Source organism: Psammomys obesus, unplaced genomic scaffold (genome assembly GCF_907164565.1).
Source record: "Psammomys obesus unplaced genomic scaffold, mPsaObe1.curated_primary_1811, whole genome shotgun sequence".
Taxonomy (NCBI): domain Eukaryota; kingdom Metazoa; phylum Chordata; class Mammalia; order Rodentia; family Muridae; genus Psammomys; species Psammomys obesus.
The window spans coordinates 6,862,406-6,878,338 of record NW_026592890.1 but is presented as its reverse complement, the minus strand read 5'-3'; the positions used below and the strand labels follow the sequence as shown (position 1 = coordinate 6,878,338).

General features: G+C 44.6%; 1 non-coding gene across 1 annotated transcript; it reads right to left on the bottom strand.

Annotated features, from left to right (window-relative positions):
• Nucleotides 1–15,077: 15,077 nt before the first annotated feature.
• On the bottom strand, nucleotides 15,078–15,184 carry LOC129683471 (U6 spliceosomal RNA). Its single transcript, XR_008721155.1, has one exon. It is a non-coding gene; the product is annotated as a U6 spliceosomal RNA (small nuclear RNA).
• Between the last annotated feature and the right edge of the window lie 749 nt (nucleotides 15,185–15,933).

Here is a 15,933-nt window from a genome sequence, read left to right as displayed (position 1 = left end):
TTCGAATGTCGCACTTGAATAAAGCACAAGTTTTTCTGTGTAAAAGATTTGCCTGCGTTTTGCCATCTTTAGGATGGAAGAGCTTCTGGAAAAACAAGAGCGTGGGTAGCCATTGCTATCCCCCCCCCACACACACACACAAACACGCATGCATCACACACAGAGGCACACACACACAACCATGAAAACTCTCACACATATGTGCACACATAGGCACACACTCACAAGCACGCATGCTCATAGTCACACTGCCTGCTGGGGCGACCTGTCTCTACCAGATATGAGTAAAAAAAAAACTGACTGAAGCTGATCTGAGAACAGCAGAAGCAGAATCCTGGTCCATGGGCTCTGATCCTGGAGTTTGGTTCTGAATTACAGCCGCCTCGCAGATAACGTCAGATCTGCGCTGCAGCTGAGGAGGCCGTGGAAGAGAACCACAGAGAGGCATTTGTTCAGACTTCACAGCACGCTAAAGCTTGTCTTTTAACCTTTGGGGGGCGCGGGGAGGAACGCTTACTAATTAAGTGGAGAGTCCCAATGGATCTTCCCAATTGAGAGCCTGTCTGGGGAAGGCTTGGGTCAGCTACGTGCTGCCTCTGTTTACCTCAGGGTGTGATATGAACATTATCACAGTCACGTGTGGATTGAGTGCAGTAGTTGGGAAAGTATTATCTTTGATTAAGATACCAAGAGCTCTTCCTGGTAAAGCACGCCAAAAAGTTTCTCAATTCTGTTAAAAATAAACAAAACAAACAAAAACACATGGAAGCATCTCTATTCTATAAAAACAAACAAACAAAACACGCGTGCTAGCCCCACTCAGAGAAACTCTTCATGGGCTTCAGGAGCAGTTTTGACCTATTCCCCAAAGAACATTCACCAACACTTGCTTGCTCTGTTTTGAAGTCTGGAAGACAACAGTTCGTGGTCCAGCCTCTGGGTCAGCAAAGAAAGTCATCTAAGGGGCAGCCCCAGCCTCTCAATCTCCCTGTCCACTCTCCTGTCCTCTCTCCCTTCCTGGCCAACTGGAGGAAATAAAAAGTAGCCTTCTAACTGAGACACCTTTCCCAGGATTCTGTCTACTTTTCAGATTTAAAAAAAAAAAAAAAAAAAGCTTGGCCTTATAGAATGCATGCCAACCTCCCCAAAGTCCATACCAGAAGGCAAGCAGGGACTATAAATGCAGCCTGGGGCCCATGGGATTCACATAGGCTTTAGGGTCATGGTCAGTGTCAAATGAAGCCCAGGGCTGGGAAGAAGAGCCATTTTGTACAGACAATGCAACCTGTGTGTGTGTGTGGGGGGGGGGGGGGTGAAACTATAAAACTTCTGTTTTATAGAAAAAAAAAACTATTTAGCTATTTTTATACTTTCATTCAATTTCCCTTGAAAAGCTCTAATTTCAGCTCTGTGGGAAATGTGCCACCATCTAAAGACTTCTCACACCCTCCCACCAGAATTATTTTTTTCTTTCTGAAGATACTTAAGAGAGTTCAAAGAATTCAGAACCTATCTGGCCTCCTCCCCTGTATCCCAGTCAGGATGTGCTGTTTTCAGAGTGCTGAGAAAGCCCCAGGGAGATGAACGGCTGCTGGGGAATCCCTGCCCTGGCGAGTGACAGGGCCTCCAGGCTGCCTGAAGTGTGCGTGGCTCAGCGTTCAGCACCCAGACCTGAGAGCACTCAAGAGCAAACTGCTTGCGTGTACCCGAAGTCAACAGAAGAGGAAGGGTGGAGGGCAGGGTGGTGGGGAGGAAAGCCACAGTGTGGAAATGGGCAGCCACCTGTGGCAGCGGATCAGGGAGACTTCCCCACACCTAGCCACACAGTCTTGCAAGGCGGTGTGTCAGCGTTACTGGTGTACTGTGTTGATACGTGTGTGCTAGGGTTCCTGTGAGTGTGGGATATGGATGTGGAGGTCAGAGGTTAACTAGTGCCAGTCCTCATCTTCTACCTTGTTTGAGGCAGGGTCTCTTGTTGTCAGCCGTTGCTTAAGACACTTGCTGGCCGGAGAGCTTCCACAGATTCCCTCAAGTCCGATTCCCATCTCTCCCTAGAAGTGCCTTACCCACCAGCGTGCGTGTGCGTGAGCGCTGTGTCAAGCTACTGTGAGTTTGGGGAATGTATGCAGTTTACCCAATCTTAATGTGAAGTGGAATTTTCTTCTGTTTCTTCCTGCTGCTGGGGCTAGCTGGGATGCAGCAGTCTCTCCTCCAGCGGCCAGCTCTTCCCTGCAGGATGAGCGAGACACGGAGCAGTGGCTCAAAGCCTCTTTTGGCCTGAGATCGCTCCATATACTGACTGTCACTGGGGCTCCAGGGGTCTTCAGTTCCTCATCTACGACCTGGATAAAACCGGGCTGGTGTGGAGTGTTTTTGCTATGGAATGGAGAGGATTTCTGGTGTGCTTTCCAGGAAGGCTCGGGGACACTGTGTGTCATAACACAAAAAAGGCCAGGGAGGAGAAACTTCAGTCTCATCTATTAGCCTGAATATAAAGAGTTACTAGCTAATCATAACTGGTGTGAGCTGAGGGCTCCGCTTCACCCTCGCTGAGTTAGACACCAAGCTCATGATGGTTATATAAAACAATAGAAATTTTAAAGTCTACCAGCCTTGGCAGGCAAGAGAAGGCATGAGCCTCACTCCAGAGAGAGACAGAGATGGAGACAGAGACAGAGGCAGAGACAAAAAGAATTTGGACAAATGGCTATGTGTTTGGGAAATATATCCGTTTAACCTAATTTTAATGTAAAGTTGATTTTTCTACTATATGTTTTCAAGATATACAGGAAAAATTCATATTTGTACTCCAATTAGTAAAAACTATTCTCAAGAAGTTTTGTTGTGTGTTTACAGGCTAAGAGTGTTGTTGGAAAAAAAAAGAATATGGGAAAAGGCACATGAGGCTGAGGTTGCCCCTAAAATTCATTGACAGAAATGCCACACCCTTTGCCTCCATGCCAAAGGGAAATGTTTCAGTTGCTTTTTACTATAAATAATACGAGATACAAAGAGGCATGTTGTAACCCGCCCCAGTGGTTTTGAAACATCCCTTTTCCCTTGAGGCAACAGTCATTCACACTGGTAATAACCATCCTAAGAGCTGGCTACAAAATTCAAATTTTTCAAGGCCCATGCTCAGACTAAGATGCAGGCCTGTGCTTTAGGAACGAATAGAAATCCCTGGACAGCAAGAGAAGAATATTAACCCCAGAACAAAGGAATCAGAGCACGGGCCGTGGACACGTGTGGACCCAGCTTTGATGCTGACCCAGCTGATCCTGCTGTGTACTTACTGTTCGTTAATTACCAAACCCATTTAAGAAATGTCCAAGCTTAAGACCTTTATTTAACAGATACCAGCACTGAACTACATTAATTTTGTTCTGAAAAAAAAAAACACTCCACACCAGCCCGGTTTTATCCAGGTCGTAGATGAGGAACTGAAGACCCCTGGAGCCCCAGTGAGTGTCAAAATTCAGCTTTTAGAATAAAGCAGTCATGATAGCAACATGATTCTTAAAAGCACAAATTATGGAAGTGCACCGCTTACATTTCCTGTGAGAGTAAATGAATGACCTTGGACTGGTGTGGATTTGGTGCAGACTGAGCCAGGCATCCTTTTACACCAGTTAACCTAAATTGCCTTTCTCATTTTACAAAAGCTATGAGGTCAAACGGCATGAATTTGAACAATTTACATCACTTGCTGCTATTGGCTAAAGTACCAGATGCCTGTTTATTCGCCACGTTAGAAGAATTCCTGATGCTCACTCATTCAAAGTGTTCCTAAAGAAATCTTAGGGCTTCTCAGAAAGCAGATCTGAGGAACATCCCAAACTTACATGTTTCTACTTCATGAGAGGCTCTGTTCAAAGCTTTTAATTACTTTCTGTTCTGGTGAAAATTCCTACCAGGTCAGAAGTGAGAGCCCGTTATCTCCGCTGTTAATCCCATGGATTCGAAGAGAAAGACCACCTACCCAAATCAACATGGCCAAATTAATTAAAGCAAACTTTTTTTATTTGTGTGTATGGGCTCTCTCTCTCTCTCTCTCTCTCTCTCTCTCTCTCAAATTGGGGTTCAAGAGATCAGCATTGGACATGAATAAGTTAAGGGTTTTTATAGTTCAGGAGTAGAAGATTTCCAGATTTTGGGGGCTGGGGCAGGCAATAGGTGGTGTTATAAGAGCAGAACATAAGCATGACGAGTTAGTCATAACAACCTCCTGAAACAAAGAAATGGTTGTAAGGTGGTCATAACAAGTTGGTCATAATAACCTTTTAAAACAAAGCCATGTTTGCCGTTTCCTGGCACAGGCAGTACAGAACCATTTGTAGTTAAGATTACAGGGGCATAGCTCAATCCTTGAGAAACAGATGTTTAATCATAAACAGGAATAAGCCTAGTTTGTCTTTACTATAAGATGGCTTTCAAGCCCAAGATGGCGGCAGCCTGATTTATCATCTGCCATAGTCCAATCGTAGAAGCAAGTCAGCCAGCTCCATCCACACCAAAGGGAGAGAAACTAAGATTCAACTTTCAAGAGCTATCAGCAGGGAAACTATGGAAAAGAAAGAAAAGGAGACTAGCCCTGAGGCCCAGGATGCCTCAGCGCTCACCTTGCCAATGTCAGTGAGTCGCTAGCCTGAGTTTGGCCAGCTCATGGGATAACAAAGGGCCATGAACTCATATCTGCTTTTGTTCTGGTGTGAAGGACCCAGGAACCCTTAGATTCCTTCATGAACTCCTTGGGCCACTGAATGCTGCTGCTGGTCATGCAACCAACTGTTTATTTGTTTGTTCAAGAGGTGTTTGGGGGGCATCGTCTGGCTGCACTATTCTGAGGACTTGTGATGAGAAAAAGAATCTTGTTCATACAGTGCTTGCCTTCCTTATAGCACAGGGAAACGATAAGCATCATAAATCTTCTAGCCTATCAAAAGTGGCTATATGCTATGCAGCAGGAAAGGAGGTTGGGTAAGAGGAAATGGCAGTTGCTGGCTGGGCAGAGGGGTATCCTGCTGCAATATTAAGCAGAATGGTCTGTGCAGACCTTGTTGCAAAGGGGGATTTTTTTTACATCGCACCAAACAGACACTTAGGGCACAATTTCTAGGAAGAAAAACAAAACACCAACAGCAAAAGCCCAAAGTGAAGCATGCCTGGAATGTTGTGGGAGCAGTGATGTCAGATGAAACTGGGCCTCCTTTGGCCTGTCAGTTCTGTTGAGTGAACTAGAGGGCCGCTGAAAAGTAGACAGAGACAAGTGTGCTGCGTGTCTGGGAAAGGTCACTCTGGCTTGTATTGCAGCAAGTAGCCCAAGACTCAAGGGAGACACCAAGGGCAGAGAGAATTGTGGGATGGCAAATGCAGGAAAGCAACCTGGGAAACTAGTGCTAGAGATGGTGGCCAGTTACTGGACTCGGCAAATTTATCTGGAGGGGATGGCCCCCTGCTGAAATAGAGTGGGCTGCTGGAGACAAGGGACACCAGGGAAGGTGAAAACGCTCCAGCCCACAGAGCAAGAAGGTAGATCGGCAGAGATGAGAAGGACTGAGGTGGAGGATTCTGGGACTCTGAAGTCAGCAGTTCGGCTTTGGATGTGTTGACCTGAGATGATTCTGAGCTTCTGAAAGAGAATGCCTCACTCTGCAAAGTAGAAGGTTAAGCCAGGTATCAGCCATGTTGAAGAATAAACTTGGGTTCAGTTTTGGCTGTCATGGGAACTGAAAAATTGGCATTAGTCTAGTTATTAAGTCTTAAGTAATTTTTCTTGATGTTGCTGGCTTGATGGAAAAGGGGATGTCCACTGGCAGGAGAGGACTCTCTTGGCCGAGATGCCGTGCTGGTGGACTTTGGTAGGAGAGGAGAGTGGTGGGCCTGAGCCTTGCTTGGGAGATCACCGGGCTCCTTGTCTAAGTGGTTTCTCCACTGTAAACACCTGAAGGCAAGAGGTGAATCTATCCATAGAGAATTCAGCGATGGGGAACCTGCCCACAATCTGGGTGTTCTGAGCAAGGGTGGGTCATTTCCAGGAATCAGCCTGAGGCCATTATTATGGCCATTGTTTATCACTATTATTCTATAGAGTTCCTCCCACTGGCAAGTCCCAAGCTCGAAAAGTGAGAAGACAGTTAAAGAAGCAAGATAGGGCTGAGAGATAAAAAGCCCATCCTTGTGAGGCTGTGACAATGCTTCTGAAGCCTGAACATGGAATCCCAGCTTTACCTGTGCTACGACCCTGTGCTCCACACTGCAACAGTCACCTCACATCACAGAATGACCCAGAAACAAGCATCCTGGAACACAGTAAGCTTCAGAAATACACATTAGTGTCTTGCCAGGTGTCTGCCTCAGGAAATGATGGTCACACACAGCTCAACAGTGTCTCCCATTCTTCAGGGTCAGTAGGACACCTAGGAAATACATTGTGGTGTTTAGCCTTTTGTTTGATGACTGTTTTAACTTTTGCTTTTGGTTTTGGTCCTGAGGATAGAACACACTCTCGGCCTTGTACACATTAAGCAGGTCTTCTGCCACCAAACCCCCCCAACTCTGTATTCCTAGGGCCAGCAGATGTTCAAGAAGGAAAATCCAAGTGCCAATCCCTTCTTAAAGACAATCACATTGTATTTCCCAATGGGTCAGCTGGCCCAAAGTCAAGAGTCTGCACATGGCATCATGACCACCAGAATCAAGAGTCTTGATATGTAGTCCTACTGCAGAGGAATGAGAACTGAGACCAGTAATTAAAATGTATTATTATAGGTTTTGTTTGTTTGTTTGTTTAGTGAGGACACTTGGAGAAAACAGAGGACTTGCCTGGAATCCACCCACATCAAGTGGAGAGACTGAGACATTCACACCCAAGCAAACATGTCCTCGGAATTTAGGTTCTTACGCAGGGAGAATAGATAGGGTCTAACCAAGAGACCATCCAGGGAAGAAACATTGCAAGTCAGAAACAGATCAGGGAGAGGGGTAGGCAGGAGCCAGGGTAGCCAAATCCTACCCAAGTTATATCTTCTTATGTCTCTATACATCCCATTAGCTACAAACCATGAAGAGTGCTCTGAAGAACAGAGCCATAAACAGATATGTTTATATCCCCCGATGGAGGAGTTATTCCCCAAAACTTTTCCAGAATTTCATATATTCTAAATTTTTTCAGGTTTCTCTATAATAATAAATGTCTGTTTCCAAATGATTTGCCCCAAGGAATATAAAAAGTATAGTCTTTCTGCATAAAAGTACATTTTAAATATACTGCAACATTTCCATTGAGAGTTGTTTAGTAAAAAAATTTTTTTTCTGTAATATGTTAAGCATATTTGAATAGATTTTGAGATAGATTTTTTTTAATTTTATGGAATTCTAAATTATTTTATTTTACAAATATTTTGCTTTGATTTTGAGACCTTTTTGTCAGAATCTAAAAATCTATATCATTGGCATATCCAAGACAGGAATCAGTTTTAACTACTGCAGACAAAAAGCAATTTTGCATGCCACAGGAGATAGTAAAGTCAGTATAATTTGTTTTCATACTTTGAATAACTAGGCATTGTGCAACTGCTTGTAACAACAGTGAAATGGTGTGTCTGATTAAGACCAATGAGGAAAGTGATTCATAGTCAAGATCTTTAACCTCTAAGTTCTAACATTAAGTTTTCAAATCCACTGTGGTTTGAGTGGTATTTCTGAAAATGTCAGTGAAATCCAAGCAGCTGTTTTCTATCGGTCTGTTTCTTATTCTCAACCAAATCAAACCTGAAGCAGACTGAAGGATTGTGAAGGAGCAACTCAAAGAGAAGACATTTAAAGACCATTAAAGAGACAAGGCAATCACATTTGAATCCAAGAATAGATGGGGTTGCAGCTTCTCCCTAAGATGACCAGCACCTCCTTTCACAGAAAGGCAAAGGGCTGTCATGTGTCCTCGTCGGTGGCGTTACCCCCATCCTGATTCCACCCCATTTTAATTCAGCTGCATTTAATTGCAAGTAGCGATTGGCTATAAATGCCAAATAAAGCTGTGACTGGCTGCCGAGTGGCCTCATGGGTAAAAGGGCATTCCTTCAAGCCTGGAGGCCTGTGTCTGATTCCTGGAACCCAAAGTAGAGGGAAAGAGCAGACCCCGAAAAGTTGTCTTCTGACCTCGACATGTGGACCAGACTCTCTCTCTCACACACACACACAGACTTTCTAAAATTAAGTAACAAATAAATATGATTGTGACAAAAATTCCAAGCATCTTTACTACAGTGAATGTACTGTTTAAAAATGGAAGCTTTGCTGCCGAAACAAAAACTGCCCCATGTTATATAGTGACACATTTTTCATGCAGTGATCAGGGGACCACAGTAAAGGCTCTGCAGGGAAAGGCACTTGCTGCCAGTCAGAGCTTGAGCCCCAGGACCCACATGGTAGGAGAGAAATGACTCCCGCAAGTTGTCCTCTGACCTCCACATGCCTGCCAGGACACCTGTGCCCAAGCCCACACACACTCATATACACAGACACACAGAGAAAAATTAAATAAACAAATATATTAAAAAAATTAAAAATTCAGCCAAGCACAGTGACACATGCCTGTGATCCTAGCACTCAGGGAGGCAAAGGCAGGCAGATCTCTGTGAGTTTGATGGAGGCCAGCTTGGTCTGGTCTACAAAGCAGGTCCAGGAGAGGCAGGGTTTGTTACACAGAGAAACCCTGTCACAAACAAACAAACAAACAAACAAACAAAGGAAGATACGATGATTACAAAATAAGAGTCAACAATGCATGAATCTATCAACAAAAATATTTTTAAAAAATTAAAATACATCCAAAAATAAAAAGTATAGAGAGCCTGGAGGGGACAGGAGCTCCACAAGGAGAGCAACAGAACCAAAAAAATCTGGGCCCAGGGGTCTTTTCTGAGACTGATACTCCAACCAAGGACCATTCATGGAGATAACCTAGAACCCCTGCACAGATGTAGCCCATGGCAGCTCATCGTCCAAGTGTGTTTCCTAGTAAGGGGAACAGGGGCTGTCTCTGACATGAACTCAGTGGCTGGTTCTTTGATCTCCTGCACCTGAGGGGGAGTGGGCAGCCTTACCAGGCCACAGAGAAAGACAATACAGCCAGTCCTGATGAAACCTGATAGGCTAGGGTCAGATGGAAGGGGAGGAGGACCTCTCCTATCAGTGGACTTGGAGAGGGGCATGGGAGAAGAGGGAAGGAGAGCAAGATTGGAAGGGAACTACAGCTGGGATACAAAGTGAATAAATTATAGTAATTAAAAATAATTTTAAAAAGTATAAAAAGCCTAAAAAGAAATTAAAGATTAGAAAATGTAAGGGGAAATTAAAAAAAAAAAACTTTAAAATTAAGAATATGGCACATTCTTCTATTAATCTATAAAATATTAAAAATAGTAATATATTTAAGAAAAAAATCCAAGATCTTTTTAAAGAAGCCTTAATTATGGGGGCTGTGAGAGGGTTCCGCAGGAAAGGAAGCTTGCTGCTAAGCCTGGTGACCTGAGTTTGCTCCCCTGAAGCCACATACAGCTCCACAGAGTTCTCCTCTGACCCAATATGATGCCACAGTACGTGTGCGCCTCATACAATCAATAAATAACACGTGAAATAAAAAGATTTCTAAAAGGAGCTCTTTAATAGAATTTAATTAAAATGTGAATCAAAAGACAGGAAAGGACAGAAATAGTCTGTATTCATGGAGAAGAAGGCTGTAAAGCTGCTTCTTCACAGATCACTGTAATTTCTGTGTAGATCAAAATCCTCAGGTGATTCTTTTAATCAATCAAGTTATTGAATTCTTCAGGTGTTAAAATATCCAAGGACATTTCTGAAGATAAACAGGGTAAGGCAGGCCCTGGCACCTCCACACCAAATGCAAACCACAGAAACCATGACGACAGACATCTTCCGGTGCTGGCATTATGGGTGATTGTTTCTTTTCTTACAGCTTTTCTTTTTTTAAAGCTGTTCTCTCTCCCCAGAAGGGGAACATATAAATATATGTAGTTACTTGTAAAATGAGGAGATGGAGGAAGACAAACTAAAGGAAGACCCATGTTTTAAAAAAACAAACAAACAAAAAACAAAACAAAAAGCAAATCACTCAGCCAGTGGTTCTCAAGCTGTGGGTCGCAACCCCCTTGGCAAACTTTTATCTCCAAAAACATATTTTCATTACGATTCTTAACAACAGTAGAGTTACAGTTATGAAGTAGCAACAAAAAAATTTTTTTGGTTGAGGGTCACCACAACATGAGGAACTGAATCAAAGGGTCTCGGCATTAGGAAGACTGAAAACCAGTGACTTAGTCCCAGCGCAACAGCAGGAGACCCACACCCAGACGCTGTAACTCTCTGACCAGCCACTAAGGTAAACGTCCTGTAAACTACCTGGTAACGTTCTGCAGCACCTCAGAATATATTTTCACACACAGAAAGATACGTGCATGGATAGGAATATATATATTATAAAAAAAATTTCAATTTTATTATTTTCACTGAAATAGAATATTGCCATAGCTGGATTAGTTACAAGTCCAAAGGAGGCTCGCTCACTAAAAGTTTTCCCCCTTTTTCTTTCCTTTTTTTTTTTTATATATTAAAAACTCTTTGTAGCTGGGTGTGGTAGAGCACACCTTTAATTGGAGCACTTAAGGAGGCAGAGGCAGGCAGATGTCTGAGTTTGAGGCCAGCCTGGTCTACAAAGTGAGTTCTAGAACAGCCTGGGCTACACAAAGAAACCCTGTCTCAAAGAAACAAAACAAACAAGCAAAAAAAAAAAAAAAAAAAAAAAAAAAATCCTGCCCCAACCCTTTGTATGAGTTGTTTATTTTCATGGTCCTGTGGAGAGAGCCCTGAGCCTCCTGAATACTTGGTAAGCACCCCACCAATGACCTATACCCCAACACCCCAAATCTATCTTAAAGTATATGGCAGTTAAGTACAATGAGATATTTTGTTTTCCAGCCTTGTTCTAGGAATGAACAGATTCATTGCTAAAAGCCCTTCGCTGTACACTCCTTCTCATGGGAGATGAGGCTTCTGGCCTGAGGTGCCGGACAGTGGCAATTAGTGATGGCATGGCAGGGTTGGGGGTGAGTGTGACCTTTGGAGCCAGGGGAGGGATTTTTACTGCGGAGTTTTGTGAACTTGGACACCCTACCCTTGCCTGTGAGATGAGGTTACCAGATGTCCCTTACAAGAAACTAGTAAATACTTAATGGTAATGTGTCAAGTTGGTTTATTTTCCTTAACTGTTGATCTAAAAACTGAAATGGAGCTGGGTGTGGTAGCACATGCTGTAATCACAGCCCTGAGGAGGGGAAGGTAGGGGCATCAGGAGTTCAAGGCCTGCCTGAGACAGGCGCGCAGCAAGCTTTACATGAGACCTTGTCTCAAAAATATTGTTTGTTTGTTTGTTTTTCAAGATAGGGTTTCTCTGTGTGGTCCTGGCTGTCCTGGAACTCTATAGACCAGGCTGGCCTCAAACTTACAGATCCACCTGCCTCTGTGTGCACCACCACCACCACCCAGCAAAATATGTTTTTAATTGGATCCAAGTGCATTTCAAAATAGTAAAGGGTTTGTGTTCAAGTTCCTGTACACTTTTCACCTCCACATATTTTCTTGTCCCGCTCTGCTTTTCACAGTGACAGTCGTTTGTAAAGATATGCAGACTGGCAGGACAGCCCTGGAAACAGGGGGAGTTGCTCTGTTGAACCCTGCAAGATGGGCAGTTACTCAGCCCATGGATGGGAGGAGCTGAAGAACAGAAGGAAAAGGAGATGCCATCTTTGACCGCTTGCACCCATGTCCAAGCCCGAGTCTCTGCAGCAACTTCCAACTTCTCCCACCATGGCCTTCACCTGGGCTGGCTCTGCCTGCACATTTGTGGTCAGAAAAAAAAATAATATAAATAAGAGGTAGAAGCAAAGTATAGGAACTAAAAACTAAAAAATTCTCTCTATCCCCTCTTCTTGCACAGTGGCCATTGGGAAAAAACTCACCTGGGATACATACACTAAGTCAAGACAAAAGGTCCTTTTTAGCACAGAACTGAGACAGTATAGGCAAGGCAGAAACCACAATGGCCTACTAACCCTCCTTCCCCCAAATCTAGTTGGTGACTGAGATCACACCACTGTACCCCCGCCACGCTCTCCACTCCTAGGCACAGTTAGCTTTGAGGATTCAGTCATGTCCAAGCCTGTTCACACCCTTCGTCGTCCATATTCCCGTAAGACTGACCATCTCCTCACCTCCCTTCCACCCTTCTGAGTCTCCATCACACATCAGCTCAGTTAAGCACCAAGATCCCACATCTTCTCCTCGAAGCCCAGCAACTGTGTATTGTGCTAAGGCTATAGCAGAGTCCGACTGTCCCTCTTACCACTGCGCCTCGTGATACAGCCCTGCTGAGTCTCGCTGAGTCTCGGTTCTCAGCCCTGCCCATGCTGACTCTCCTTCCAGAGCCACATAGCTCCCTTACTCCTTTGCTGTGAGAATCTGCTTGTTCTTTGAGGACTCACTTGAGCATGCCATCGCACTAAGATCCGCCCCAGCTGCTGTGGCTACACAGAGCGGTGCCCCCGGCTGAGTCCCCACGGCTTCAGTCTCATTCTTTAGAACCACGTTGTTCCATAGGCGCCTCCAGGACGGGGCAAACCTGAGCTCTCTGGCACTCTCACAAACAGAGCCCTCCAAGCTTCACCGGGTAAGTGAAAAGGCGTTAGCACGACAGTGCCTGTGAGACGGCCCCTTGGGCCAGAAACTTCCAGATGGCTGTTACACAGCGCCACCATAGAACAGACGGATGACTCATCCGAGTCTGGACTCGGTCCCAGCTGCCAAGAGGTCTTAAACCGTTAGATGCCAGTTTCCTCCTCTAAATACTGATGTCTGTGGTAACATCAGTATGACCGCATCACAGTGGTCAGAAGGCTAAAAGAGTCAACACTGAACAACACACATGACAGTTCCGGCCGTGGAAATGCCTCCAAAAGACCAACTTGTTCAAAACCAAATGTTAGATTTTTATTACTTCCTTTTTCTACCATTGATCTCTTACAAAAAAAAAAAAAAAAAATCCCATTTCCTAAGTGTTTTCTTGTTTTAAAAGAAGGATCCCATTGTCTACTTCCTGGAAATGAGAGGGCAACCTATGCTTGGTTAGAAAATGGACAACCAAGGCTAGGTAGGCCCTGAAATCAGGGGCCTGGAAACCCCACCATTTACCACGGAAACCGTGACAGAACCTTGTTGACACCTAACCCTTCCTTTCCTCCGCTGGGCACCAAAGCCCCTCAGGGTGGAAGGGTAGAGGCTGGAAGCCCACTCCGTGGCTTGACTTTTACTTTCCTCCCACTTGCGGCTGAGTGGGCTGCACCACAATTACTCAAGGGCCGTGGAGGGCAGGGAACCACAGGCCTCAGCATCTTCTGAGTGTCCCCCCCCCCCCCCCCCCGGGTCCCCGATGAGCGATGAGCGTTCACTAACGCTGAGACGATTCCCAGCAATCACACTCACGCCTCATCCAAGCATGGGCGCGACCACACAATGGCTTTTAGAGCCAAAGACCCCGAAGCAGGTCTGCTCTCCTCCGCAAGCACTTCCTTTTAGACAGTGGTTCTCAAGCTGCCTAAGGCTGCGACTCTTAATGCAGTTCCTCAAGTTGTGCTGACCCCCAACCGTACATTCATTGTGTTGACACTTCATTACTGTAATTTTGCTACTGTTGTAAGCCGTAATGCAAATATCTGAGAGGCAGGGCATCTGATATGTAAAAAGATCACTCAACCCCCGCAGGGTATGCGACCCACAGGTTGAGAACCGCTGCTCTAAGACATTACTATTGTTACCCTGTTCTGAAAAGATTCAAAATACGCTCTGGTGGCTGCAGACCTAAGAAAGCCTTTTTGTTAAGCAAAGTTTTTTTTTTTTAATTATAAACTTTGTTTTTTTTTTTTTTTTAAACTTACAAATAACTAAAAACAACTACACAGCAAAGGTAACCAGACCCAGTCTACAATACGGTTAGAGCAGGCACTTAGAATGGAATAAGTGGCGTTTCGAGATATATTTTTACACTTCCAGTTTCAAATATACTTTATGCATTTATCCACCATCAAGAACAACAACAAAGGTGGGTAACAGGATTAAAACTAGAAAAGCACTTGGGTTAGTCTCCATGTTTACAACTGGGGTCCATCGCCTGCACCCAGTCCTTCCTCAGCCCCTTATAGGTAACCTCCTCCATGTCATACTGCACGTTTGTGTACAATTGTTTGCATACATGCATATATTATTGGCTACATGCCACGAAGGGCTCTCTAACAGGCCCAAGCATGACAAACATGGCGCCAGCAAGTTTTGTCCTCCCTCCTTCCCTCTCCCTTGCTAAACCATTAGATTACATTCCTAAAGCTAGCCCCCAGGTCTATTCCCTTATTTGGCCACTGACTCACTCCTGAGAGAAAACACCGAGGTCCAGCAATCAAAATTCATTATTTGGCTACACTGGCTAATCTGTCCAGTCAGGATTTACAGACTCATCTTAGCAGAGTCCCACTTTCTCCTTAAGACTTTCTCCTGCAGAAATACCTGTTGCCTGCCTTTGCCCCATCCAGAGGCACCCCGCCTCGCACCCCACCTCCCACCCTGCCTCCCATCCCACCTCTCTCCCCTGCTTGTCTCCTCTGTGCTGAGAATTTGGTATTTGGATATGTTCTGTACTAACGCCAAGGAGCCCCCTTTCATCCCATATAGGAGAGAGAACACGTGGCATTTTTCCTTCTGAGAGTGTGTGACCTTGCTTAATGTATAATCTGAGTCCATCCATTCTCCTGAAGATTGCTTTAACTTCAAATTCCTTTAGAACTGAGTAGTATTCATATACATAATGTACATTTTATATAATGCATACACTAAATTTTCATTATCCATTTATCTATTAATAGACAGCTAGGTTGGTTCCAGTTTTTTTGTCATGGTGAAGAAAGTCCCAATAAACAGGGGCATGCAAATATCTCTGGGGTGGGTGTGGGGGTTCTGAGGTGGGATGGCTGGGTCATATGGCTTTTGTCCTTCCACAGGGGCCATGCTAATCTTCTCTGTATCGTTCCAATTTTAGTATATGTGCTGCCGAAGCGAGCACTTCTTTTCTTTTTTAAATCTCCAAAGGGATTTCACAATGGTTCCCTCTGTTTCCTTTCCAACACTGTTGTCAGATTTCTCAATGATAGCCTTTCTGACCAGGGTGTGATATCTCAAAATCGTTTTAATTTGCATTTTCTGATTGCTGGGGACATCAAACGCTTTTTACAAATAGTTATTGGCCATTTGTATTTCTTTCTTTTCTTTCTCACTCTCTCTCTTTTGAGAGCCATCTATTTAGTTTTTTTGTTGTGGTTGATTGGCAGTTTGGTATTTAATTTCTGCAATTATTTGCAAAGTCGGCATGTTAGCCCCTTGTCTGAAGTGGAGCTGCTAAAGATTTCTCCTATTCTCTGGCGGATTGGTAACTCTGATTGTCTCTTTGGCTGAACAGAAAGTGGCCATACCTTGGCTGTTTTATTTAAGCCAAGGCCTGGGAATGGACCTTCACTGCACAGAACCCTAACTTAACCCGTTGGCAGCAGAGTAACCATGCTCGTTCACCTTGAAGCCTCTTCTGGACGGGGGCTTCACCCAGCTGTGCGCCCTGAGCACGGCTCTGCTGCCCCGGTGGCTGGCTGCGCTGTCTTGCGCAGCATGGCCAGCAGCATCTCGTCTCCCACCAGCAGAAGGCACGAACTACTTCACTGCATTCCCTAACCAATCAGCTGTCACTCCCCATGCTGTGGACGTGGAGGCAGACGGGCAAGGGGGCTGTATCTGGGAGCTTTCTCTAAAGTGAATCCAGGG